The sequence below is a fragment of the Rhynchophorus ferrugineus genome, unplaced genomic scaffold (assembly GCF_030347505.1).
Source record: "Rhynchophorus ferrugineus isolate W39M unplaced genomic scaffold, kcgeb_rfMv2 rfM2, whole genome shotgun sequence".
NCBI lineage: Eukaryota > Metazoa > Arthropoda > Insecta > Coleoptera > Curculionidae > Rhynchophorus > Rhynchophorus ferrugineus.
The window spans coordinates 74,664,237-74,691,991 of NW_027472581.1; the positions used below are offsets into that span (position 1 = coordinate 74,664,237).

The 27,755-nt window shown below is 30.8% G+C and overlaps 1 long non-coding RNA gene across 1 annotated transcript; it reads left to right on the plus strand.

Annotated features, from left to right (window-relative positions):
- On the plus strand, positions 1 to 27,639 carry LOC143190218 (uncharacterized). Its single transcript, XR_013004191.1, has 3 exons — positions 1 to 142; positions 208 to 333; positions 27,530 to 27,639. It is a non-coding gene; the product is annotated as an uncharacterized LOC143190218 (long non-coding RNA).
- The last annotated feature ends 116 nt before the right edge of the window (positions 27,640 to 27,755 follow it).

A 27,755-nucleotide genomic window follows, 5' to 3' on the forward strand; every position in this document is an offset into this window, starting at 1 on the left:
TTCATTAGTATATATAAGTCGGTAGTACAAAAAATAAAATTACTTATCGATCTAGGAAGTGTTGTATACCCGGATGCACAGATACTAAAGAAATGCAGAATCGTATTCGTCCGAAGAATTATTTGGATGTCATTAAACAATGGTTGATAATGTTAAAAATCCCAAACCAATCGGAAGTATTAAAGAAATTTATGATTATTATTTTAGAAATTAATGCCCTTCTAAAAGAAGTTGCAGCTCCAATAAAATAATAGCTCCTGAATGCAAATCTATGAAGAGAAGATTAACCGATATTCAATACGCGAGAAAAATTGTGTAAAATTTATTGCCCAGGTAAGAACAAATTTGTTAAAGTGTCATCAATTTAATAACTACCCTAGGGGTTCTTTTCATTAAAGAAAAAAAGTGTAATTATCCATACAAACGTATTGGCTTATAATTATATTGCATAGCGGGGGATGACTCTATAACTTCAATTTCAGATGTTCCTCTATAAATGAACGAATCAAGTCGATATCTTATGCCCCAGAAAACTATTTTATTATATTGTCAGTAGGGCTCTTTTAACCTCTTCTTTTAATTTTAAACTCTTTCATTTTATCCCGCGATATTACCACGTCGATAATATAATATATTTTTGTGAAATATCTTTAAAAAATGTAAATTCAAAACCTTTTAATTGTACACTATATAATGATGTTCGAGATAGAAAATTACAAATAATAAGGTGTACTTTTGGGTAAACCCATAATAGATATCTAATAGATTAAATTGATGGCAACAAATATGAAAAAGGAAAAAGACGAAAGAGATAATTTTGATTTGCAATGCACGAAAGTCTATATATATGTATATAATATTTATATCTTAGAGATATATTTATTTTTATATTATTTATTGTTATCGATAATATTTATATTTATGTATTTTTACGGATTATATTTATATTTATTTATTTTTACATATTATATTTATATTTAACTGAATTTTATTTAATAGTAGAGTCCTCTATTGAGTTGCATCTCTATTACCCTATGATTAAAAGCTACTAGTTTACCTAATTAAAAGTTAACTTTCAGATAATTATAATTATAAAAGTAAAACATATAAAAACATTACCGTTTTATTAATTATGAATTTATTATAAATTAGTCATTATTGCATTAAATTATATAGCAACTACCATATAGATTGTTACAAGCAAAGATTATGTTAAAATATTTCTTAATATTTTGTAATAAGTTTTTGATTAATTCGGTCCCCTACATTTTTTTAAGTCTCTTAAGAAATTATTAAGATTCAGCATATATATAAGAGCCGACATATACATGCTAGCAACAAAAAATTCATAAAATCAAAATATTTAGTGCATACCATTTTTAAAAGCTTGCTGTTTTGTTTAATAGAACTCCTGCGAATAGTCGATTTCTGTTGTGTCATAAAATTATTTTCCAAATTATTCCGTTGTTTCCAAACCACATTTCGGCTATTTGACAGAGTTTTTAATTTACGATAGGGAGGATGAATACTGTTAGCTCTTTGTTATCGTAACCTAGGCTTTCTTGTCATTATATTTTGTATTAAATTTCGATCCGATTTGCAATAGGAACGTTCTACGATTTATTATTCGATTTTCAGCAACAAAAGAATCACTTTTTGGAACTTTTGCTGACGACACAATAATTATGGCAAAAGATATATCTCTGTCTAGGGCAATAGAAAAAGTGCAAGTGGCGGTCAACAAAATCTACAAATGGACGAAAGATTGGAAAATTCAACTTAATAGCTCCAAATCTGTCCACGTTAATTTTGCATTGAGACGAAATAATAAAAACTTAATTATATCACTCAATGGATGCCTGAGTCCTCAAGCAGATTCAGCTAAATACCTTGGAATCCATCTTGACGATAGATTAAATTGGAAGCATCACGCTAGACAAAAAGCAAAACACATTAGTACCAAAATAAAACAACTATACTGCTTAGTCGGAAGATACTCTCAACTTGATTTAAAATCAAAGAGGTTGACCTATAATACAATTATAAAGCCAATTTGGATCTATGGGGTGCACATATGGGGTTGCACTAAAAATTCAAATCAACTAGTCATACGACGCTGTCAAAACAAGGTTCTTCGATTGATTACCAATGCCTATCGCTATGTAACTAATGAAGAACTGCACGATGACCTGGAAATCAAATAGATTTACGAAGTTATCCAAGATTTCGCCTTGAAACACGAAAGAAGATTACAAAGTCATACTAACGTGGAAGCAATACAACTGCTGGACAGCGCGCGGGATGTCAGGAGATTGAAACGAACAAAACCATACCAACTTATATAAAGTGTATGCATTTAGTGTAAACTATAGCTGTAAGTTAATAATTAATAAATAATTATAACTTTATAATTGAGGAATACATACTGACGTATTTTCTCGCATTCGTCTTGCTTGTTTAATTAATCCAAGTACATAGGGAAAGTAGTAGTAAATTAATTGTAAATTAAGATTGTACTAAGCGTATCTAATAAAGATGTTATAAAAACAAAATTATTCGATTGTATACTAATAATTGCATCTTACTGAAATAACTTAATTTCATGTATGGTTTCGAAGCTTCGAGGCTTCGAGCTTCGAGCTTCCAAATCTCCGACTTAAACTAAACAATTGGCAAAATTAATACCCCGTGAAGGTGTTTTTCCTCTTCTATGAATACCATATAATAAAAAGTTCTAGAGGTTTATCAATTCGCTCTATTTCTTCAGCAGTGGATTGTAGTTTTTTCGGTGTTGACACTCGAATCTCGAATAAGGCATTCCGTTGCTGAAAATTTTCATTAGCATGCTCAGTGTGAGGTCCTGCATAGGAACCTTAGAACACGACACCTTGATAAAATTCCTACCCATCCACAAACCGCGGTAGTAAACAAACTACGACAGTCCCAGTCGTAACCCAGGGTCTCTCAATCATTCTCCAAACCCGAAGTGATATCAGCCAAAGACCATTTGGTTCTAGCTGGTCAATCTGGTAAAAAAAGGTGTCATTTATCTTCAGCTTCATGTAGTGTTGTCCTACTACACTCAGCGACAGTGCTGGCTCATTTGTATGTTGTGCAAGTTTTCTTTGATATATACTATGATTATTTATTTGCTGCTTCGCTATTCGCATATTGAGATCTAGATAGGTCTTACTCATGCTTTAAGGATTGAGCATGCTTTGCTTTCTGTTTCAATATTGCAACTACTTGCTGCCCCTAATATTGTACGGCCAGGTTAGTTTGATGACGGCTTTGTCTAGCATTACTTTGCTCTGATTACTTAAGTGGGAGTGCAGTAGCAACCTGTTGTAAAAAACTATAAATTAAAAAATCATGTGTCTAAAATATACCACAAAATAAAATACTTTTCATTTTTTGATTTTTTCATCCGCCAAAACAAGCAAGACCTAATTATAATCGTATTTCCTTTGTTATAATATTTATATTTAGACAAATAATATGTACCTTAAATTTTACGAAAACAATGTTAACAAGTTTTCTTAAAATTATAAACCAAAATAGAAACAAACAAATATAACCTAAGATGTCTTCTAAAATTTCACGGCGAAAAAAATTAATCTGTCATATTCGGCCTTCTAGTGATTCACACGAGAAAAAAATGGATACGGTTGTGACCATTTAGGTATCCATTCTATATATCTATGTTTTTCAAAATGAACAAAAAAGTAAAGTGAGTAATATAGCTAGACTATCCACATTTTTAGTAAGTAAACATTAATTATAGATGTTAAAATAGATGTTGGCTAACAAGTTTTAATGCATCTATTTTACAGCCTTAAATCTAATTCAACTACTATGTGTACTAATCTCCCTAATTTATCTTAATAGCGTACAACTGACTTCAAAAGAAGTTTATGAATATGTTTTTTTTATTTCATGGCATAGAAATGTTAAAAATTGTACACTGAAAAAAATTTACTATAAATGTAGCTAATAAAAGTTTGCCAATGGTAACGGCTACTAGTGTTATCTTTTATATATTTTTTATAACATCTTTATTAAATACGCTTAGTACAATATTAATTATACATTAATTAATTACTACTTTTAATTTGTACTTGGATTAATTCACAAGCAAGACGAGTGCGAGCAAATACATCAATATGTATTCCTCAATAATAAAATTATAATAACTTATTATTATAATAGCTATAATTTACAATTTATATAAGTTCGTATGGTTTGGTTAGCTTCAATCTCCTGACATCCTGAGCACTGTCCAGCAGTTGTATGCTTCCACGTTAGTATGATTTAGTAATATTCTTTCGTGTTTCAATGCGAAATCTTGGATAACTTCGCAAATCCATTTAATATCTAGGTCATCGTGCAGTTCTTCGTTTATTACGTAGCGATAGACAGTGATAATCAATCGAAAAACTTTGTTTTGACAGCGTTGTATGACTAGGTCCATAAGTCCAAATTGGCTTTTTGATTGTCTTATAGATCAACCTCTTTGATTTTAGGTCAAGTTGTGATGTTTCCAATTTAATCTACTGTCAAGATGGATTGCAAGGTATTTAGCTGATTCTGCTTGAGGAATCGGGCATTCATTGAGTGATATAATTAAGTTTTTATTATTTCACCAGAATTCAAAATTAACGAGGACTATTAAACTATTAAGTTGAATTTTCCAATCTTTCGTCCATTTGTAGATTTTGTTGACTGCCACTTGTACTTTTCCTATTGCCCTAGATATAGATATGTCCTTTGCCATAATAATTGTGTTGTCAGCAGAGGTTCGAAGTAGTGTTTAGTTTATTGCTGGAATGCCAGCAATGTAGAGCAGATATATCAAAGGTCCTAAGACGCTTCCTTGTGGAACTCCAGTCGAAATAGTTTTAAATGTCGAGAACGCCATTTCGTGCGATACTCTAAATTTTCTTCCGAAAAGATATGACTCCAGCAATTGACAATTACGCAGTAACAATTTGCTCATCTTACAGATTAATCCCGAATGCCAAACCCGTCTCTTATATGCATACTGATCATTATAAATAGGTATTCGACATAGTATAGTTATAGTTCCGACATATTTTTCAGCCGTGTATTTAAAAAATATTTAAAAAAACGTATTTTATTAAACTACAAATTATAAATTACTAAACTATTGCGAAATATGTATTATTTCTCCGCTATTCTGAAACGAAATATCTGAAGATATTGTTGGCTCGGTTAAATACCTGCTAGTAAATACTGTTGGCGTTATACTCGTGACCCAGAATTTAGCCGATGCTCCAGTGTGATTAACTTTTGTAATTCTCATTCTATTTCGTTCGCCAATGTAATTACGTATAGGTTCTGATCCTGCAATCCAGTTAACCGAAAGCCTACGAATGCATCAGCGTTAATTCATTACAGAATGTACGTGCATGTGTTTCAGATTACTATGAGAAGATTGTCCAACTGAATAAATACTTCTCTTGCCTTTGATACTTTGTTTTTATAAAGTCATTAAGCGACGGAAACATTAACGACATAACTGTGTATAATTAATATAATATGAATATTTGTATACAAGAAAAAGTGATTAATGTGATTACATATTTTAACTATTGGTATATGACTTTTATTTATGTTACATAGCCGGTTCTAGAGCTGATGCGGTATGCACTTAACTGATGAAGAACTAAAAATATAAATTATAATTAATCATCTCTTTTGGTACTTAGTCTTCATATATTTCTTTAAATAAACAAATCGCAAGAGTAACAAAGCAGTTTAATATATTTTGTAATTAGAGTATTATTTACTGTACCTGTAATGATAAAGGGTACATTATTACAAACGGCAGTAAGATATCTCTATTTTCAACTATATTTCTTGACTATTTCTCTTTATATATAACAAACGTTTGTACTTCATGGACAATAGTTCGTTTTAGTGCTGGATTTTGAGCGCAACATCTATCAATTTCCACATCCGTCATAATCTTCGCATTGACCATCAAATAAATTAGTTAGAATTGATGAACTGTATCTGATAGATCTAGCCGCACTCCTAGTAAGTGATAACTTTATCTTTGTATCAGCAATCGCTTAAGGGTTTTTAACTTTTTGCTTCAATGTCTTGAATCACAACAAAATACCATTGTTGCTGCTTTGGGTAGCTCTGAAAGCGGTTTCATTAGCTGCGTGTGGCCGTAATGTTTTTTAAATTAATTTGAGATCCTAACTCTGCAAGTGTGTCTGATTGATGCGAAAAGTTGATAGACGGTTGAAGGTCTGGATATTGCAGCGGATGTGATAATATTTTCCATCTAAGTGATTTCAAAGCCTCCTTGACAGGTTTTGCTTTATGAGATCGCACGTTATCGTGCTTTAAAATCACTTTGCTCTATCTTCAGGTCATTTTTCGAAAGTTTTTGATCAATACATAATTAAAATTGATCGTTTGTTGTCGGTAGGCAATATTAACGGTTTCGCCACGTTTCAATAGTTCGTAATAAACCACGCCGCTCTAGTCCCACCAATCACAGGGTATTGTCTTGCGACCAAAACGACTTGGAATTGGAGTCGATCGGCCGGCATCGCCAGGTGATGACCATGATTTTTGGCGCGATAAATTTACTTTTCATCACCTATAACTGTTCGATGCAGATATGACTTGCGATCATAACTTCGAAGCAGATTAAATATAGAATTTTCAATACTCCATTTGCTTGTCATTCAATTATTTTCAATTGTTGTAGTACACATCTTCCTACATATTTCGGATTTCCTGTCAACTGTTTTTTAGTTTGGGTAGGGTCTTCGTCCAATAACTCTTACAGTTTCGCAACTTTAAACTTTTTCGGTCGACCGGAAAGTTTTTTGAATTTTTGGAAACACGCCTCGCATGTTTTTGATGTTACAACTGTTATTTCCTTCTTAGGTACGAAACTTGACATTTTCAAAGTGGTATAAATCTATGACAATGTTACCTTTTTAAAATTTACCATGCATAGATTTGAAGCCTGATATCAGCAGAATAAAACGATATAGGTGTAAAATCATAACATAGCATATTTAAACCTAGGGACATCCCTTATAAAATCGGAAATTATTTTCCGGTACACCTCGTAATTATACCTGAAGTATAATTCCAATTAATCAATACCTTTTTTAATATCTTAAATCTAATTATTTTTTCCCTCTGTAATGTACTCAGTTTTCACATATAACAACGAATAATTCATAAACAATATAACCTTATATAGCTATAATAACCTTTAACAATATTTTAAAAAAAATAAAATCATAATATTTCGTTATTTATTCGAAACAAAACTTATAAAATCTGTTCCTTCGGAAATCAAAAGGCAATTCGTTTCTGAAAGCCCGCTGAACACAATTAACCATAAAAAAATAATTAGAAGATACCATAGTATGCGTAATTCGGCTAAACGTTTCTATTTTTACCGTTCACGGCCAATAAATACCAGCCTAATTCAGTTACGACTTGAAGGCTCTCACATCCTGTGAAAAGTTCCGATCCTGCAAAATCCGGTTTGGCTTTTCCGCACGGTTTGAGTTTCCGTTGGGGAGGCGGTTAAACTTCTTCTCTGCGACTGCTTTTAATGTCCAATGAATGCTGGCACGGACATCTTGAAAATTAAGTTACCTTCGAGCTACGTGATCCACCGTTACAATAGCGGGAAACAGCTAGATTCGTCAACAATTTGTTGGTTCGAATGAGATTTAAGGGGTTAGAGAGCCTTTCCTAATTTGTTCGAAACCTTTCAGAAATCTTTTCGTCATAACGATGAAAGTAGTTTATATAAGATGATGTTCTATTGTCGTTATAATAATTTTGATTTTTTAATAATAAATATAATGGTTTATGTATAATATATATGTATATATTATAGACCGGCAAAATAATTATATATATTTTATTTTTTATTCTACCGGTGTATTCGATAATTGTTCAGCACCATAATTGAACTCAATAGGTAGCTGAAATAAGGTTCCAGGAATTTCAAAAGTTTGCTTTTATTTTGATTTCAACTGATGTATGTCTGTCAGAGTGATATCAAGTTCATGATAACAACCGCAATAATGGCCATGGCAATGATTTTAACTATGTTAGTTACATTTTGTACACATTCCTATTAGTTTTAACTTGAAAAATTATTTATATTTTCTAATGTATTTATTATAACAAAAAATACTCCGTAAAGGTTTGTTAAATAGAACGGCAGAAGAACTCAAGACGGCTATTGTAAATTTAAGAGGCTGCAAATACATGCATAATATAAAGTCGGAAACATCACAAAAGACATCTTCCACAAAAAACTAAAAGCATGCCAACGAGTCACTGATACACCCAGAGCATTTCAATCAACAGAATGCTATTGACACGGGCATCACTTTATCATTTTGCGTTGGAATTTAACAACAAAATCCACTATAAGTGGCATGCTCAAATAGTCATCGAGAACATGGACAAAATATGCAAATATTGTCATGCATTTAAATACAAAGGTGAATCGGTCCATCTTTGCTGCACATAAAAAAAATTCAGTTCCATTCGAAATATTTTTTGCCTAAACTTCGTTTATTGAATTGTTGCCTAGAGTGTGGGACTTTAAATGACATCATTTGCAGCAATAACACTGGTTGAAAATGGGAATGGTAATTTTGAATCAATATTCAAACTTCAGGGTCCAGTGTATCATCATATTGGTTTTTTTATTTTAAATGCCCCATTTCTATCTAATATCTTTGAAATTTATTTGACTGTGGTTGAAGACGAGAAACAATGGGGCATGGTCGTAAATGTATGTTTGTGATTGTTTAAAATTTATGAATGTTCTATAAGTTACCTTCGAACTACGTGATCTACCGTTACAATAGCGGGAAACAGCTAGACTCGTCAACAATTTGTTGGTTCGAATGATATTTAAGGGGTTAGAGAGCCTTTCCTAATTCGTTCGGAACCTCTCAGAAATCTTTTCGTCATAACGATGAAAGTAGTTTATATGAGATGATGTTCTATTGTCGTTATTGTCATGCATTTAAATACAAAGGTGAATCGGTCCATCTCTGCTGCACATAAAAAAAATTCAGTTCCATTCGAAATATTTTTTGCCTAAACTTCGTTTATTGAATTGTTGCCTAGATTGTGGGACTTTAAGTGACATCATTTGCAGCAGTAACATTGGTTGAAAATGGGAATGGTAATTTTGAATCAATATTCAAACTTCAGGGCCCAGTGTATCATCATATTGGTTTTTTTATTTTAAATGCCTTATCTCTATCCAATATCTTTGAAATTTATTTGATTATGGTTGAAGACGAGAAACAATGGGGCATGGTCTTAAATGTATTTTTGAGATTGTTTAAAATTTATGAATTTTCTAGGCAAGAGTGTAAAATCCGTCAAGGAAAATGATCCCAGCCACGCCAGTAACCAAGCTGGGTAAGACCGGATATCTTCTGGGATGATTTCTAAAGTTGGTTACTCGTCAGTCGGTAGGCTTATTGCTGAGGAGCGTGGTTCGGAGCCCACGTTAAACTTTAGGCCCAGTCCAGATAAACCCACAGTTGATAAGAGGAGACTTTAAAATATATTTTAAAAAATGCACGCTGCCTGCAATATTATAACCAATTGGCACATTTTATAAACATAGTCTTCAATAAATTGCAATACGCCAACTACGTTATTTTCATTAAACTAAACAAAGTATCATGTGGAGAATACGTAAAAAAATAGTGTACCAACTGTTAATGAAGTTGCACTTTTTTCGGCTGGTGACCCACCTGTATGTAGATATAATAGTATACAACGCGGAGATATGCAATCAGTTCTTACGCAGATCGAGTTCTTAGGATGCTTTGAAACAACCATTAATAATTTGGAAGGGGGGCGATGGATATCATTTAAACATTAAACAAATAAATTTGGAATATAACATATACAATTTTTGATCACGTAATTTGTATGCGTTCTATTTATATTTTTATTGTTCACACGCAAAAATTAATCTCTACGCATATGGATCGATGATCCGGGCGAATCAACATAATAAAATTATTCAATGATGCCAGCTGTTTGATGAATACATTGTTAATATGTAAGAGTGAAGAAGATTCGTCATATGGAAAAAATGTATTTAAGATTTTTGTGCATACGCTGGATGCATTCGGTGGACCAAAAATATATTGTTTTGTAAAAAATTTACTAGTTATATTGTGTTAAATGACAAAAACGAAATTTGGCATATGCGCATATTCTAATTTACTTCGGAAAATATGATATACTCGCACATACCCGCTAAGTTATTAAAACCGTACAATTACAATTACAATTAGCCGGCTTGGTTGGCGCAATGGTCAAGGAGATAGGACGGTCCTAATACTGTTGCCATTGTCGCAGGTTCGAATCCTGAGGCATGAATGAATTTTATATTTGTGATAATTATTGTAGATAACAGTGAAATATCCGACAGGGAATAACGATCCCAGTCACGCCAGTAACCAGGCTACATATACATATTATAATGAGTCGTCAAAATGGTGAGAGCTCAATTAAAAAATACAAAAATTACACAACAAACAAATAGTATGCATTGTTGACAGTTTGAAATCGTACAATACAATATATACTCATAAGATTCAATTACCTGATCAAATGTAAGTATCTTATGGTAGACGCATACAGCATCCTTGAATCATTTATTATTTAGAACTTGAAAAACAAATCAGTTATGAAATATTTCAGAAGTCCTGTAATAATATGGAAAAATAGATCGCAAGTTTTTTATTATTTTTTGAAGAACTACAATGAAATAATTAAGTTTTAATAGTTTTAGAGCGTAAAAAAATATCTCAGATATTGAACTATCAATATGTTATTAAGCATTGGAATTATTATTTGAGAGTAATGCAATGTACTATAAATAATCTACAAAAAAATATTAATTACGTTCTCTATGGCTAATATTTTGATGGCCTAATGTTGGGGTGGTTTGGATTTTCTTATAGTTATGTATGTTTATATTCGTTCATAGACGAGGAAGGTAAATAGAAATATTACGGCGCATGCAGACGACCTACTAATAGTACCTAAATAGAAAATACACGAGAAATAGGATAACGATAAGAGAATAGTAAAATATAGACCTAAATTAAATGAAGAATAAGGGAAAAATTAGGTATATAAATGTAGACAAGCTGGCTTCTTTTAATGCATAGTTGTTTTTCGTTGGCTAAGATATATGAGTTTAGGACTGAATATTCCTTGGGTAATTTTATTATTGTTTTTATTATTAATATAGTATTTTTCGAAGTTTCACCTATCCGTTTATTAAATGACAGTGCTATCCCTATGTTTTGTTTGAAGTGATGTCAATTTTTATAACTTTGGTCCCTTTGGCGTTAAGTTTTATTCCACTTCACTTTCTCTGCTTCCCATTTAAAAAAAAATATCAAAAAAAATGAAACTTCCATCCACCTGTGTTCATATTTATATTATATACTTGGTCAGTTTTCCAAATATTTCCTCATAGATATTTTACTTTTTACTATTTTATTTTTTCTGCTATATATACTTAATTATGTCAGGTCCGTTTTTGTTCCTTATATAGTTTAATATGTGTATTTTCTATACATATCTTAATTATAGAGTTTTAATATTCCTAGTTTTTTTTCAACATGTTAATGTTAATGTTTCATACTAAGCGCACAGAATGAAATGAGCAAACTAAGCGAAAGCAAATTTAAATATAATTTTCCAGTTACAAGTGCGAAAATTCTTCAATTCATTTAGTCACGCCAAAGGAGTCAATAATAATTTAGTATTTTTCGAAGTTTGAGTCACCTATCCGGTTATTAAATGACAGTGCTATCCCTATGTTTTCTTTGAGGTGATGTCAATTTTTATAACTTTGGTCCCTTTGACGTGACTAAATGAATTGAAGAGTTTGCGCACATATAACTGGAAAATTATATATTTTTCTTTCACTTAGTTTGCACATTTCATTCTATATGCTTAGTATGAAATGATTGACGTGTTGAAGAAAAACTAGGTATATTAAAATTCTAAAGTTAAAATAGATATATGGAAAATATACATATTAAACTATATATGGTAAAAGAACGGACCTTATATTTTTAATTATATATAGCAGAAAAAATAAAATACTAAACAGTAAAATATCTATGGGAAAATGTTTGGAGAACTGACCAAATCACTACATAGTATAAAAAAAAGTCGCCTTTTCTGTCCCTATATCCCTATGTGCGCTTAAATCTTTAAAACTACGCAACGGATTTTGATGCGGTTTTTTTCAATAGATAGAGTGATTCAAGAGGAAGGTTTATATGTATAATACATGCATAATATACTAAGGCAACATTGCTAATTTTAGAGGTTTCTAACGTGATGTCGTAAATTAACCTATTTTTTTAGGCTTATTTAGCAATTAGCAAAAACGCTGCCTAACCCTACGAGTTAGATCAAATTAAAGTACTACAGTATTGTACACCATAAAAAGGTCTACAAAAAAGTCCGCGATGGTATATGTTTATCTTTTAGGGATAACCCACATTAACCATTTTTATTGTTTACTTTTTACGTGAGGATATGGCTTATTTACGAAGCTATTTTAAGCATTAGGGCATTAATCCTTATCGAATTAAGTACCTTAAATACAGTGTGCAATTAATATAGATCAATATTGTTCCTTACAGCATGTAAATTAAACAAATATTTTCGGAGATATTACAAATTTAAAATTCGCGTTTAAAAATGTGTAATGTAATAAAAATTGTATGAATTTAGATATTCCAAAGATAGCAGGAAATCTTCATAGTAAGTATAGGGGAAGAGGAATTGTTTTACTCCAAATTTAATGCGTGCAGGCCAAGGGCAGTAATGAATGAACCAAAAATACTGGATCGATTTTAATCATGTTTTCATTGAGTGACATAGGCATATATATTTTATGCCCGTGCAAAGTCGGAGCGGGCCGCTATGTTTTTATATACAACGTTCATATTTTTTCTGTAGTGTATTGAATTTAGTATCAGCATTGCACCCGTGCGAAGCCGGGGCGGGTCGCTAGTATATATTATAAAAATGAACCCAGGTAGATGGAACTTTGAAGCAAAAAATAAAAAGTAAGCATAACAAAAAGCAAAAGACATATTTCATGACAATAATTTTATAATTAATTTTTTTGAAAATGGGAAGCACACAGAATGAATTAAGAATGGTGCAAAAAGGTGTCTCAAGAAAAGGTGTCAAAGAAAACTTATGTATTTTTACAGCGAAGTATCCGCAAGCCATAAAATAATTGGTCAATAGTTTAAGATAATGCTCACCTATTTCTTCGCAACTTATGTTATTTAAATAATATTAGATGATATAAAATATAATAATAATAACAACAGAAAGTACAAAACATTATAGCAAATCTTGATATATGACACATGAGGAATAGTAACCTAAAACTATATTTTATGCGGCCTTGTTAACATATCTAAACAACATCTTGTTTTAGCGCGATCAGATTCCTGAATACAACCTAAGCTCAGAAAACCGCCTCAAAAACACCATTTTTACTGAAAAGTAAGAAGAGTAAAACTATAATGATAATGTCTTTATATGCCATTTCAAATATCTGAGAAGCCTGGAAGAAATTTTAGCAAAAGTACAATGTATCAAGGGAGGTAATCTTAGAGTGAATGAATTTGAAATGTATGACCAGTTTACAGTTTACTTCATAAGTCTTTCTATTTTTTAATCACGGCGGTATAATGGATTATTGAAAACTAAAGAAGTATATTATGTACCAATAATTGATGATACCATATTAATAAAGCTTAGTATATGACCTACACTATAATAATAAGAAACTATAATAATAATGTCTTTATATGCCATTCCAAATATCTGAGAAGCCTGGAAGAAATTTTGGCATAAGTACAACGTATCAAGGGAGGTAATCTTAGAGTGAATGAATTTGAAATGTATGACCAGTTTACAGTTTACTTCATAAGGCTTGCTATTTCTTGATCACAACGATAAAACAGATTATTAAAAAATAAAGAAATATATTATGTACTAATAATTGATGATGCCATATTAATAAAGCTTAGTATATGACCTACAATATAATAATAAGAAACTATAATGATAATGTCTTTATATGCCATTCCAAATATCTGAGAAGCCTGGAAGAAATTTTGGCATAAGTACAATGTATCAAGGGAGGTAATCTTAGAGTTAATGAGCTTAAAATGTATGACCAGTTTACAATTTACTTCATAAGGCTTGCTATTTCTTGATCACAGCGGTATAACGGATTATTGAAAAATAAAGAACTATATTATGTACCAATAATTGATGATACCATATTAATAAAGCTTAATATATGACCTACACTATAATAACAAGAAACTACAATGATAATGTCTTTATATGTCATTCCAAATATCTGGGAAGCCTGGAAGAAATTTTGGCATAAGTACAATGTATCAAGAGATGTAATCTTAGAGTGAATGAGCTTAAAATGTATGACCAGTTTACAATTTATTTCATAAGGCTTGCTATTTCTTGATCACAGCGGTATAACGGATTATTGAAAAATAAAGAAATATATTATGTTCTAATAATTGATGATACCATATAAATAAAGCTGAATGTATGATCTACACCTTAATTTTTATGTGGGAATTTTATTAAACATATGTAACAATAATTTGAATATTAAATTTGAAAACGTAATACGTACATACAACAGTTCTGTATTACTTTTAGGGTACAAATAAAATTATAAAACTTAATTTAGTGGAAATTTACGTAATGCTAAACCTGAAACATCTGGTTTTTTATTAAATGCCCTTGGTTGACTCTGACACTCCCCCATTATTAAAGTTCTACACCAACAAATAGGTTGGAAATGCAAAAATGGATTAGGGCCGCCTTTTTTCTGTTCGGCCATAAATAAAACCGACAAATTCCATAAATTAAAACATGGTCTCACTTTAATTTAACACAATTGGAATTTTTTATACGATTATTCATACAAGAGACAATTAATGATTTTTGTTTAAATTTTTCGAATAAAACATTTGCTTAGTCGCGAAAGAACATTTTTACTTTTATTAAAATCAAGTCACCAAGAAATCAAATGTTGAAATATTATTAATTAATTATAAATTTGAGAAAAACATTGGCTGATATTATTACATTCTTGATTCCCACATAATTTGATGTAATTCTAAAAAGTTGTTCATGCTTGATGTTTCCCGTACCTGATTACTGACATGACTGAGATAGTTACTGACAAGATTGAGATACTGTTTCTTGTAAAATAGATACATAAATTGAAATCACCAATAGCTCGAGAAGAATTCGAAATAATATACCGTAAATTATGATAACATTGAGAATTACGTATGACGCAATTAAAAAGTTTGTTTATATCAAATTTAGTAACGTTATAGATAAATTATTAAATATTATAAATTCCTTACATCTAAAGAAAAGCGAATGGCCGCCCTAGAAATTCTAAGGATACTTTATAGATCCTTTGAAGTATGATTGACATTTTATTTATTTTTTTAATCATTTTAAAGTCTCCATCTTCCACCTACAGTTTAACGTGGGCTCCCAATCAAACTCCTCGGAATTAAGCTTACGGACTGGCGAGTGACCAACTTAGAAATCATCTCAGAAGACATCTGGTTCCCGCCTGGTTACTGGCGCGACTGGGATCATTTTTTTTTTGTCGGATTTGCACTCTTGCCTAAGCACATTTACAAATGTTAAAAAATCACGAATATAAATTTACGACCATGCCCCAGCAGGATTCGAACCCGCGACTATAGCAACAGTAGGACGTCCGTCCTGTCGCCTTTGCCACGGCGCCAACCAAGCTGGCAATTTTATTTCTTGAGACAACTTTTTGCTCTATCCATTTTTAAAAAAATTATCAAAAAAATTTTTTTTTGCTTCAAACTTCCATCCACCTGCTTGGTCAGTTTTCCAAATATTTCCTCATAGATATTTTACTTTTTACTATTTTATATTTTCTGCTATGTACACTTCGTTTTTATTCCTCATATAGTTTAATATGTATGTTTTTCATATATATCTTAATTATAGAGGTTTAATATTCCTAGTTCTTTTTCAGCACGTTAATCGTTTCTACTGAGCGCACAGAATAAAATGAGCAAACTGAGCGAAAGCAGATTTAAATATAATTTTCAAGTAGTAAGTGCGAAAATTTGTCAATTCATTTAGTCACGCCAAATGATCGTGATTGAACAGCACGATCATTTAATAACAGGGTAAGTGTTGCAAAATCTACTAAATATGTAAATTATAAAACTCACTAACTTGACTAAAGTAGTACTTTATATAAAACATATCTCAGGTGGTTGAAAGACGGCTAAAACTATAATGATCCCTAAATCAAGAAATCCGCCAAATTAACAAACTTTTTGTTTAGTTTTATGAGCAATTATTCATTATCACAGATTAAATTGGGTAGACCTATGCAGGTAAAAACTTAGATGTACCTCAAGCATTGGATAATTTGGCACTCAGGACTTACCCCAATAAATACTATTAAAGCAAAATTCCTCTCCTAAACTCTTACATCTTGGCCTTAAAGAAGCTAACTTGTCTACATTTAGATATTAACTAATCTGTTTAAATTTCTAACATCGCTATTTTTCTACACTTCTTCATTTTCATTCCTATATTTTGCCCCTGTCTTATTCTAATCCTTCGTATATTTTTTATTTAGGTATTATTAGTGACTCATGTGCATACGCTGTAATACTTCTATTTATCTTTCTTGTCTATGTCTAGACATACGAAAATCACCTGAACATCAGGTCATTAAAATATTAGCCATATAGAATATATTTAATAGTTTATTGTGGATTATTTATAGTACATTGTATTACCGTAAAATAATAACTAAAGCTTTATAATAATATATTTGCAGTTCGTTTTCTGAGATATACTTGTACGCTCTAAAACTATTGAAGCTTAATAAATTCATTGTAATTTCTTAAAAATTAAAAAAGAACTGCGATGTATTTTTCATATTATTATGGAAATTCTGAAATATTTCATAATTGATTTGATTTTAAAGTGATAAATAGTAATTGATTATTAATAACTAATAATTAATAATTGAAGCCACGAAGACAGTATGTGTCTACCATAAGTTACTTACAGTTGATCGGAAAATGGAATCTCGATTTCACTGCAGACGCCTAGATACAACAGGAACTAAGACAGTAAACAACTGAAGGAAAAATACCAAACTCAATAAAAAGGGAAAGGTGTTGACTTCTATCACCTGTATGCCACACGCTACTATAAAGGCATGTCAGTAGTGATGAGAGTTCAATTGTAAAGTAAAATTGAATAATTAAATATTAAAATAAGTAAGCAAGTATTAAATAAACACAATAAAATAATCTCAATATATTTGAGAACGATTCCAAGGACGTTCCGAGACTCGCGAAGAAAATTAAAATATCAGGGCCTCAGGACAATATTTACATTGATGCTATATTTGAACAAACCAATAAAATGGAAACAAATAAATGGATGGTCATCCGTGCTAGAATTGCCCATGCCAAAAATAACTTTATTCTCATTTTCTCGAAATTATTTTTTCAGATTCCCAGATCAGTTTTTCCCATATTTATTTGAAATTTTAACTATACAGGAGGTGAACAAAATACCGTAAACATCTAACATATACACATTATCTATTTACCAACAAGGTGTTGAGCAACTATTTGCTTTTAAACCAGCACTAAAATAAAAAAGCTGCTGAGTAACAGATTTGTAGAGTGTCTGAACAATTAATTTATGCTTGTACCAATTGCAAAAATATTCACCAATTACCTTAATAATATTGGAGATAGATATTTACTCCTCACTTTTTGCTCTAAAACTCCCATAATTGTTCAATTATGTTGAGGTCTGGCACTTGCAGCAGAGGTCTCCTCCAACTGCGGGTGAATATATTTAGTTCCGTGTCTGCACACATTATTATCTTTTAATACAGCAGGGTTTGATAACAGTATGCTAGCCGTATTAAGAATTTCAATATTAAGTTTGTCGAGGTATTCCTTCTCCGTAATCAGGCCTGTGATTTTAATGACAGGAGGATCTGAATTCTATGATATTGCTACCCAAATCATAACGGAACGTTCCCCATGCTTGACTATGGGAAGAAAGCAGTCTGGATGGTAAGGTTCTTTTGGGCTTCTTAATACATAAACCCATTCCTTTATAGGAAACAATTTAAAAAATGATTTACCGAACCATATTACATTATTTCAATCATCAAATATCGAGGTTTAAAGACCGTTGCACTACTTCTTTCGCAGCCTAGCATTGGCTTCCATTATGTAAGGTTTCGCAATTCCAGCTCTATTACCCCAGTGAGTGATGAGTTCTGCTGTCGCTGTTATCGCAGTATTTTTATGATGTATATATGTTTTGTGTATGCTGTTATGACTGTGGATACTATCGCTCATGAAGTGTTAACAACATCTAACAGAACAGACATTTCACCGATCGCTCATTTTAACCACCGTAGAATAATAAAATAACCTGAAATATAATGTACAAAACTTGGTAGGTACTCTGGACACTACATACGGATCGCATTATTCATACGGAAGCAGTGTTACCAACATGTCATGATGCATGCGAAGATGTTCTATACTGCATTGTGCGAGTTATCAATTTGTTATAAATTAACTGACTAACTAACACCCAAAAATATATATTCAGTGCACCAAGATGTATGTAAGATGCAAGATGTAAGATGTAGTTTAACTCCTTAATATTAGTTAATTTATATATGCTAAGTAAATGCTTCAGTATATATTTTAATAAAAACAAATATTGAAACTGCATCGATACCAATGTATATATTGATCAATAAATGTATTGATAACGTAAGTAATATTTAGCGCTCAAAAAGAACTTACAGAAAATACAAACTAACCGAAACTGTGTCATAAAAACAAATTGAAGCTGGAAGCATATGCATAGGACACGGCGAAAATAAACGTAAAACGAAATCGAAACGGGTCCCGCTTTTTGCAGGAGCCCATTCCCTATTTGACTGCAGCCAACTTTATTTAAAGTTTCAACTATTGGAAACAGCAAAGATGTCCCTCGAGCAATAGAATTATGACACTATTAGACGATAAGATCGATATATTCGAGCTGAAACGCGAGAATTATTTATATTTAGGACTGAGATTTCGCTAAGAACAAATCATACGAACGACTCGATTTATTTTCGGAATATTGAGTGTGAATATTAAGTAGTTCCATGATCATAATTCATTTTAAAATTTAATTAGTCAATTTGCATTTCGTTGTTGGCTCTTATTAGTCCCGTAGCCACTTGATAGGAAATTAAATAAATTTAAAACAAAACTTAATTTGAATTTATACCAGCCTGTGCAATTATGCATTGATAGTCCCAAAAAGATCTATTTTTCAATACAATTTCGCCCTACTTAATTTTGGTGGTTTTCCGACAGGTCTGGGATTACACCATTATCTTTTCTTTTAATGAAAATCGTTTTCCATGATTTTTTTAATGCGTAAGAAGAGGCAGAGGTCACTGAAGGCTGAATCTAGTGAATAACGTAGTTGTTGTTGAAGTTGTACAAGGTTTATCAAAAATTTCTCTGCAGATATTAAGTAATTTTTCAGTAATTCTTAAATCCATTTACCTTGAAATAATTTAATTATAATCTAATGGCATTTTTGTGCTTGTTTGGAGGTAATCCAAGAGCAACAGTTCTTTTATATCTCAAAAGAGATTTAAGAACACAAGACGGTAACATATTCATAGTTCATTTCTGAACAGGAACTCGTTTTAAAAGCAATGAACTAGGCCATTTCCTAGTCTCTTGTTTTAATAAAATATTCCAGTCGTAGACTTAAGTCTCATTAATAGTGGCGAAACGACATAAAAATTCCTATTATTTTTGTTTATTGTTATAAAGTTAGTTCTAGTGTGATGTCGACAATGTTCCCCAATTACAAATTTTTACATATTTTGCGAGATTTGGTGTGAATTTACAAATTACTCCATAACTGTAATCGGTTAAGTCTATTGTTTCTATTGTCTATTTTTGAAAAATAGATGTTGAAGAAGGTGCTCCACGAACTTTTTAAGTCCACACTCTCGATTATTTCTAACTCTATTTCACGAATAGTAGAGGGAATATTTTCTAAGTTAGTCATCACTCTACCAGTCAATCTTTCATGGTGCAGACAAATGGGACAGTTTAAAAAACTGAGAAATCAAAATTACCATTTCAAAAATAATGAATAACCTTCACAGTATATGTTTCTTTTCACATATCTAATTGCATATAAAGTTACCAAAATTATACAGATTTCATTAATTATAGTAATAACAATAAGGAAACAATATTGTATATTAACTGTAAGGAATTATAATTATTGCAAATAATTTTTTAATGGCTTTAGGTTTATTATTATATTAATTAGTTTAAGACTGTTAAAACATTAACTATTGATCTTGTTTAATTGAATTGGCTGGAGATTGAATGGCAATCAATACATTTTTGTTCGAATACTAGAAAACTGTCAGATATATAGCCCATCAGATTCAATTTTCTTACTCGATTACGGCGAAGATTGTTCTGATTGTGCCAAATGCGATAAATCGGAGGTGGAAAATTATATGCTCCCAAGTTGCCTGAAAGAGTTGAGATTACTAAAAATAACTCCAAGATAGCTTATATACAAGGAAAAAGCTAAAATTATCAAACACTCTTATATCATTTATTAACATTGAGGTATCAAATTGCAAAATTGATGTCTTATATATCGATATTTTTATTATTTTTTTCATATTTGGCAGTTACGATTAAAATTGTCTAATGTATTGTGTTTTGAAAAAATCTAAAGAAATACCTTTTTTAACTTCTGGCAATGCAGTGTATGTGAGGTATTTTGCAATATTTTTTTTTGTAATTTCAAACAAGCTAATAATATGACCTTTTATGGAATATCTGAATATCATCGTAATATTAAAACTACACATAGTTTCCACAGCAAACAATATTGTAACATTTACATAAACTGTAAATGAAGCATGGGATTTAATTAATAGGCTAATTGGCTGTAATAAATAATCACAAAAATATTGACTTACAATAATAATATTTAAAGTTAAAAAATGTTTTATACAAACAACGGAAAGTAAAGATAAATAAATGAGCAACACTGAACTGGGTTTTATCAAGGAAGATATCATAAATTTGCCCTCAATCGATCGTCGATAATAAGTGAAACGATAATTTGAAAAACATTTCTATAATTTTTACAGAATAGAAATAAGTGAATAACTGTGTCAGACACACTAACCATGAAATATGGCAAGAAAGTTAATGAATGCAGAAAATAGCTGTAAAGAGTATCCAATAATAGCAAATTTGACAAAATCACATTGTGCAATCAAATATGTGTCCCTTAACCTGGTGAAGTATAAACCATCGAATTATTTGATGAACAAGACACCAGATATTTGACAATGAACTTGGTGATGTCTCGAAAGTTGAGTTTAATTAATATTTTTCTTTGTGTTTTGAGAACATATTGTATATTTGTATATCGTGAACAACAGTGAGTATTCACAGAGTTTATTTAGAAGCCTTTTCTTTTGTCTAGTTGGAATTCGAATCTCAATAGAAATACTGACTCCATGCACATTTGTATGGCTAAACCAGTGACATCATATTGAATATAATTTTGTGTATTATTTGGTAACTGAAAAAAGAAAAAAATTGTTAGAGACTTACCTCAAATGTTATCATCAATGTTATTTACCTCGGTATTGCGTTAAATAAACTTTAGACTGAATTAAAGGTACTTAAAATAGTAAATTCTTACACAGGATGATATTATTGCTGTGAACAACTTACCGATATTCAAAATATACAGGCTGGTTCTTGCCTTGAAATATATATATAATTACATTAGTAGCTCTGACACCATGGATACACTCTATAATGTCCAATTATAACACAAAATTATTAAAATATTGTAGGGATAAGCCCTATAAAAACTATAAGTAGCTATAAAAACCGTCCAGTGCAATCAAAAAAACTACGTCACGCGCAGATTTGGATCGTTTTGGATTGCATTTAAAATGTTATTATTGTTCTTTGAAATAAATTTTGTTACAGAAATGACTTTTATTCCCGGTAAAGTAAATACGTACAATTGATTGATATGTTTTTCAGAAATAGTCATGTAGTGTATTGTAAAGACGGCTTATAAATTGTCACTTTTCACATAAGCGAAATTTGCGATTAAACAGCTATTTTATGAAATTTATTATATTAAATTTGCTAAAATAGTTTTGGTTTAGAAGACATCGAAAAGGAAATAACGGTTTCTATAAGGTATATTGTTACAAACAACGAAAATCAAATCAATTATTCTTTTGCCCAGTCAAAGTGCAGGGTTAATGGTTAGAAACACTCTTGTAAATAAAATATATTTAGAATAATATCTATATAAACAGAATTACAGGCGTAACTAACCCAAAACAGAGATATCAAACAATCTCACAGTCCAAATCTAACTGTAAATACCATTTACACTTTTAGCTTTCGATTAGAGAAATGTTTGGAAAATATTTCTAGAGTTTTTTATACAAGAATAGAAAACCTAATAATTGGAAGTGAAACTTTCCCAGTGAACCCTTTATAAAGATCCATCCAACTATCAATAATCTTAAGATCTCAAAAAGATCCAACCATCTAAAATCGTTACATCTAATCGTTGAATGGATCTATAACAAAAAAAATTATACTTATCATGACCTATTATTTACTGTTGAGTAAATAAACCGGTCAAATTCAGGTTAATAATTATTCCATTCCTCTAACATTTCTTTCCTTCGTGCTCAGAGATAATAAGCCATGCGTATATATTGATTCGACAAATTAAATATTGATCAGCTTTATTATCATCACATTACCAGATATTGTTCACTTTTCCTTGCTATGATTTATTTGCGATATTTGGTTATGCTTATCATATATTAGGCGGTTATTAGTCTGTATATTAATCTCTAAACCAGCATCTATGGATCAAAATTAAATCTAAATTTCACAATTTGACATTTCCCCATATAAAACAACATTTATCCATCCGTTATTATAATTCTTAAAATCGAATTTTCAACATTCATTACTTATTTGGTTCTAATTGAAAAAATCTGCTTAATATCTGATAATCTCAGTATATCTTACTTATGATTTTGATTTTCAATGATTTCAAAGTGAAGGCCGAACCGAAATGTTGATGTCTATGAAAAGATACAGTCCAGAACATTAAGACTTATTTATCGAAAACCCATTTCAAATTGATAAGGATTTCAGACAATTTACGAGACATGTCAATGTTAACATGAGAGAGAAAAGGAGGAAAGTGGTTACCACACGATATGACTCAAAATATTATTCAAGCCCTTTCAATATAATCATTTCATTACTTGTCACGTCAAAATTTGATGGAAAGATCGAAAGTTCATCTACCACACTAATACCAATATTAAAAAATCATGAGATAGTTTAGAAGACCCATCCATATCGACACCATGGAGAAATATCCATTGTCATAAAGTGTTGTTGCGCATATGATGGGATTAACCAGACGTAGTGTATAAAAAGCTGCTAAAACCAAATGAAACTATTATTGTGGATTTCTATAGACAGGAACAAATCGAACAACGTATTTTTTCAAGAAATAACAGACTCAACGACATCCTCTTGCATGACAATAGTCGGTTGGAATAGATCGATCTGCCGCAATTAGTATAATCAACGAACAATAGGGTCTTTTAATCAATACTTTTTCAGATCCACGCAGTATGGATTCACTAGCACAGGGTTTCGAAAAGATGAGAAAATCATTTGATGATTGAATAGTTATCAAACTAACATCGCTATTCCTTGTCGAAATATCGCAATCTTACCAGAAAGATGGTAATAAGTTGTGAAAAATAACGAAAAAATATTTTAATTAATATACGTGTACATTGTATCTCTTAAATGTATTCTTATTTGAAAGTATTTTAATATATTTTCTTACAGATTTTTTAAAATCTCTGTTTTATGTGTTCGTTGTCGAATTTTAAATTATTGTCAAACCAAAATCCCCTTGGCCACCGTTTTTAGAAATGAAAAATACTGTTATACAAAAACTATTTGTAATTGTAGGAAAGATCAAGGTTATTCATGATAAACCTGAATTATATGTTGAAAATTAAAAAAATGCCACCTTCCAGTTAAAAGTAACTTTCTTAATTCAAACTTTTCTTTTATTAAAATTATACAATAAAAACGAATCGTTATTATTCCTTTCCTTTTCGTCTTATATATACTTTGTGGAGTAAACATCAGGGTCCTCAGAATGGTTTAGACAGTTCAGTAAAAAATAACATATATTTATCCAAAAAACTGTATATATAAAAAGTCACTCTTAGCTAGAATATCTGTTTAGAGGTTCGCTCACCTTATATTGGATAAAATACATATATTGGATACTCTTATATATTGTACATTGAATTATCCGTATACTTGATGAAATTCGGTCATATATATACTATGTATATATGGGTATATAATCAAAGACACACAAGGGGTTATAGGCGTATTACATTTGTATTTTAAAATTATTTACTTTAATGACTTTAATTCTTAACGTGAAGAACTTTCTCACCAAGCTTGGTTACTGGCGTGACTGGAATAATTATTCCTTGTCAGATTTTACACTGTTGTTTAGAGACATTCACAGTTTCAATCACAAAATAGCGCGCCCTGCAAGATTCCAATTAGCGATCATCGCAGCAGTACTAGGACAGTTCTGTCGCCTAAACCACTGAGGCTACCAAGCCGGCTCTTTTATATTTGGTGTCTATTGCTTCATGTTTCATATACAAATGCGCCTCATTCTTAATTGCTTCTGATGAATATTCTTACTTCGACAGTGTTTTTTTCTAAAATATCCCCAGTTTCGTTTCTATTATACTCTGGTCGTTCTCCACTCTATTATACGCTCTAGAGGCCGTTTTTTCAATTTCAAATCATTGCATTATTTCGATATATACTTCTAATGGTTCTTATATAAGAAAATACCTCGTTTATTTCTATATTTCTCACCTTGTCTATATTAATACTTAAAAATCTTATCATTTAAAATACATGCTTAATGTTTTCTGTAGCTAGTGTACAATACCAATAGTTATCAAGATATCAGAACTTTCTTACGACATTTTATTTTTTTTCATATATTTCATCTTTTCAGACATCACATGGTTAATTTCTTATTACTTGCAATTACAGCATTTCTGTGTGTCCTATATAATTCTTAAACTCACTGATAATAAGTGATAAGTGAAACTCACGTACACACCTTTTTTCTCATTGTAATCCATAACAATTCTCTTCTTATTCTGAAGAATACTTTTTCCCAATCTGTTAATACTAAGAATATTTGTTTTTTTAGGTTGTGCTTTTTCAAACATTTGTTTTAGCGATTCTGCGATTCACCTAGTGTCCTATCTATTGCTGACTTTAAAAGGTTTTAAATTATTTATTGACAAATATTGATAGCTTTACACAATAGAGGCATTCCTCTGTTATTGTTTCTGACGCTTTATTTAACATTTTTACGTTTTGATATTTTTCATATTTAGCACATTTCAATTCAATACCTTCAGGGTCATAACTTTTATAAATAACTCTAGAGAAAAAAGAGAATATTCACATAAAATTTCATATTAATCCATTTATCAAACAAGATGTCCGGTCAAGATAACTTAATCTACTGCTTACTATATCAGCAATTACCTCTAATTGGTTGAATTCACTCTGTTGATGAGGTCAGCGTCGGTTTCAAAACAACACGATGACATTAACAGTATAAAGTCGAAACATTGACTTGTGTTGATACATTTTCACCCGATTAATATTATTTAGTTTGGTATCTTTTCATGGTATATGGTAATTATATTTGTTAACAAAATTATTTTTGAAATGTGCACCTCGTGGCTAAATAATTCTTTTGGTTAAAATAGGCGCCTTGTTCCAAATCATCCGAAGCCTAGCACGTGTCTAATTGAACCACCAAATTGGAGAATCGGACCACAGCATATCTTGTGCAAAAACGGTAATACCAAAAATTGATTTTGGTGATATTGTCCTACCTAGTCATATAATTTGCTATAACAATTAATAATCAAATTGTAAGGAGGAAAGTAATCAAAAGAACCCTTAGACATTATTCCAAAAGTTAAAAAAATAAATGAAGGAAAATAAAAGGATTTTCCTCTAAATATTAGCTACTAATAGGTCAAATGACATTTAAATAGGGATAACTAAATGTTTATCGGGCTTTTGAAACAGAAAATTTAAAATAACACATTAACTAAAGTCATTACCGGAGCTTGTCTGATGGTTTCATTATCAAAGTTATAAATTCCCCCGTTTCGGTAATTTAACAGATTTCGCTGCCGAAGCTCTAATTAAGTCTGAAGCTTAGAAGCTTTAAACTCGTTTTAAAAATGCATTTCGTTGCACCAGCGAATTTAAAAAAGCCATATAAATTTTACTGAAAGTTAATGTTATATTTGTTACATATCCACCGCCATTATCAAATGTTCTCGTTCTACTTTCTTGATGATTCGTTAATGTATAGCTCTAATTATAGCGAACATTATTTCGATAAATTACGAAACCCATTGTTGTTTCAAATTATTTAAATTTATTAATTTTTTTCTGTTTATCTTAAGTCTGCTTTGGATAATTTATCCCGTATTCACACGAACATTTTCTCTAAATCCAAAACTGAATTGATATGTAAAATGTCTCTCGAATATACGTACCATGTGGATTCTAGTTATAGTATATATGAAAAATGGTAAGGCTGGATGGTAATAATGACGGTAAAATGACTAATGATCGATAAATGTAAAATACATGTGTGGCTATAAAGCTTATTAATAAAGGTGAAGCCAATCATTGAAATATCCGTCACGGCTTTGTACAAAGGTCAAATTTCTAGACTAAATCGTTCATGCAAAATGTGATTTTCTAAGTAATTGTCAATGGATTCAAATTGAGAGCAATTGTCAGCTAACTGAATAAAATCGAATCTAACGGTTGGTTTCAATAGCCTTAACTGAAAAAAATAACAGAGGTAAACACTTTATAATACGTCAGTGTTAGTTTCTAGCAATGTTTATAAGATCACAATACGCTTTAGTTACCCTTGGTGAATTAAAAAATTGTCCGTTGGTAAGTAAATATGTCTTGTGATCATTATTATATATCATAAATGGTAGAATTTTAATCAAATTATATAATGTTTTATTGAAACAACTCATTTGTGCATATCTGCAAGGTAGCGAGTCAATTTATTAGTTTTATCTTTTTTATAGATCAGTGGAGATCCTCAACAGATGGGAGAGACTAGATGTCCAGTGTGGAATATTTCATGAACCAGGGAAAGATGTTAACGTTTCTCTATGAAAGAAAACGGAGATTTTTTGGGAATCAACTTTAATTGTTTATTATATATATTCATAAATTATCGGTCTTTTAATTATTATTTTGTTAATACTAATTCTAAAATTTTATACAATTTAAAATGACTGCGGTTATCTA